Source organism: Pteropus vampyrus, unplaced genomic scaffold (assembly GCF_000151845.1).
Source record: "Pteropus vampyrus isolate Shadow unplaced genomic scaffold, Pvam_2.0 Scaffold323, whole genome shotgun sequence".
Lineage (NCBI taxonomy): Eukaryota > Metazoa > Chordata > Mammalia > Chiroptera > Pteropodidae > Pteropus > Pteropus vampyrus.
In genome coordinates, this window is record NW_011889104.1 from 739,498 (window position 1) to 742,753 (window position 3,256).

The following is a 3,256-nucleotide window of genomic DNA, read 5'->3' on the forward strand; positions in this document are numbered from 1 at the left end:
GCAGGTAGCACAGCGCGACTCACTATTTTTACTAAGAAGCAGGACGAATCATGTGACACTTCTAGAATTACTGGGCTCGGGGCTCCTCCAGCTAGATTTACAGCCTAGAGCATTAGAGCCTTCAAAGGCTTGAGTCTCGTGACCTCCACCCAGGAGCTGAGCCGGCCACACTGAGGACCAACTAGTTTAATTTTCTTCAGGTTCGCTGGCTCCTGCAAATTCTCACACAGAGAAGCGCCAAATGGGCTGAAATAACTAACAGAAAGAACTGGAAAGGTCGTCTGGGGCCTTTCACAGCTAATGCCCAGGACAAGGCTATCCAGGAATCACAGCTACTGACCAGGACAAGGCTATCCAGACTGCCCGAGGTCACAACGTGGAAACAGGAAGGTAAGTAGATCCAGGCCTCTGCAGGCCTCGCCAGGAGCGAGCCGCACCTGCCAGTCCTCAGATTCCATGAGTCAGGCAGCAATTGGTCAACTGCAATAAAGGGTCAGCCCTCACATCTGGGTCTCGAGTGGCCTTAAGTGAAGCCACAGACACAGTAGGGTGATCAGGAAACAGGAGCAGGGTCACATGTCAGGGTCTCACCTTCCAGCCAGCCCCTCGTCAATGCATTTGAAAGCCAGACTCTGAGACAGAAAGCGGCTAAAAGCAGACAGTTTGCTTCTCCTGTTTTTATTTTATTGGTTGATTCTAAATGTACGTTCCATTGAGAGGCAATCTACTAACCTGAAAATCTACTTTGCCAAACTGCCTGTGTGCAACAATTTTTCAGGCTTTGCAAACACACTTCTCTCTATTATGTGGGTGCTTTCCTTCCACGCTCTCTGCATCTATGTGACACAGTGCTGTGCCCTCATCACCTTGCAGATGGCTACAGTACCCTGACAGGAGGTGCCTAAGCTCTGTCTGCAATTCCCACCTGATGAGAAGGTGCCGAGTTCTGTCCTCGCATCCTCAGGATGGCAGCCACACGGGTGACAGCATGGACCTCAGACCCCGCACCAGCTCCAACCCACACTCCAGAGAAGGGACCCCGCACCAGCTCCAACCCACACTCCAGAGAAGGGACCCCACTGCAGACCCCAAAGCAGCAGGCTCATGCAGGCGGTACAGCTCCCGGCCACCCACTCAGCTCACATTTCTCCCCAGTGCAGGCCACTCCCGGGCTCTCACTGGGAAGTGTTTTGTTCCCTTGTAAAGCATCAGGTTTAAGGCAGCCATGAAACTGAGTGAAACCGGAACAGTGTGAGCTTGGCTAAGACATGAAGCTCCTGACGCATCACAAAGGAACTCTAATCAGTATTCTCTCTTTAATGAGGCTGAGCTGACTAAAATAATTTAACTGAATTTAGGATAGCAATTTTTAGACAAAGCTCACACATTTTGGACAAGTCCAAAATGCCCTAAAAGCCTCTAAAATCAGTAATTTACATTTCTCAGATGTTTGAAGTTTATGTCTAAAATTATATTGGTTTCTTGAACAAGTATTTCGTTACTTCTGTTGATTCCCCCATTCCTTAGTCTGTGAGCCTGGGAGAAGTGAACGATCGATCAGGCCAAGGACAGAGGGAGAGTAGGGAAGAAAAGGCAGGTGGAAAAGGCACATGCCATACAGGTGACACTGTCAGTTCCCCAGGACACACAACACCAAAATCACAGTGACACTTACCTGTTCCTGAATCGCTTGTTTCAACAGAGATAGACCCATGGTAAACTTTACTCTCTGAACTGTCAAAGCTCTCATTTCATCCAGACTTAAATCGTACCTGTGAAAAAGAAATTCACAACGGTGTCGGGAACTTGAACTGATGGAATTGCTGGCAACTCTGAGCAGAGCCTTCGTCTGAGACAACAGACATCTCGTTGTGTCCCTTCCTACCTCTCATTTAATACTGTGCATCAAAAAAAGCACTCCGGGTATATAACACGGACTACACAATTAATACAGAGGTCAAAATAGAAGGAAAGAAGGATTTCCTGATGAGACGGCTTTAGAACAAGACCCCAGATCTTGTTCTAAAAGACATTTTTTCATGTATCTGCGATGACCCAAGAGCAGAATTCGAGAAGATGGGGAGAAGGGAACAACCTGTGTGGTACAACAACTGGACTGCGGTGGCCACAGGGAGTGCTGCTCAGCCCTAGGGAGCAGAGTTTACCAGCAACCTGCAGCTGCCACACCTTGGCATCACCTGCAGAGCTCACCTGAGGCTCTCAGTGCATGGCTGAGCATGGCAAGGTTCTAGAGGCAGGCCATTCCTGCCCCCAGGCAATTTTAGCCCAGGGGCCCCTGCCCACTGAGACTTTCTCACGACTGCACTGTGCCCCTGCTTCTCCTCCTCCTCTCGGTGTCAACTCCACCTACACACCTTCTGAAGGTCCTCCCTACCTCCCTACCTCCTCCCCCTTACCCCTGACAGCCATGGCTGTTGGCACCCAGCTTGCATGAGAGGCCCCTGTGCAGAAACAGCTGCTAAGCTCTGGCTTTAAATTTGAGCCCAGTCAGCCACCTGGAGCCCTTCTTGGTGGTGTCTTCTTTCTCAGGGTCAACATCCTTCACAGATGTGTCCCCCATAAGTCGCTTGCACATATAGCTCCATCTTGGCGTCTGCTCCTCAATGAACCTGAACGAGGGGAGACTCCCCTCTGCCACCTGAAGTGTTTCAATGCAAAGCACAGTCTGAGCCTGGAAGAACCCTCACTGAAGCTCGACTCCTGCCTGGCTCTATCACTAACTGTGTGACCCAACATCAAGTGACCTGGCCTCTGGTGCCTCCATCCCCTCAGCTATGAGATGGGGCTGATAACTGTACATAACTCAGGGGATCCTCATTTCAGCACCTCAGCCCATGCTTGCACAGTCATGTAAATGCCCAGGAGCACCAGCTGCCATCCATACTATGATTTATCCCCACCTCCTCCTCCTCCAGGTAGGAAATGCTGGGTCCATTTTGACGGTCCCAGAACTTACCAGCAGGCCCCATGAAATGGTAGCTGAACTTACACTTACCCGGGTCCCTACAGCTTTATGACCAGATCCTGGAGCCGGTGTGCCCCCATAGTCCCTAAAGACACTCACTACACACATCATGCCTGTGTAAAGTTCACTCCTGCCCAGAGCACAGACTGCAGGGGTGTCAGTCCAAGTCTTAACCTTCCATGTGGCCTTTCAGGACCAGCACAGTCTCTCACGTTTAAACAGTTTCCCAAAATACCTGCTGGCCCAGTGCCCCAGACCAACAAGGACCGA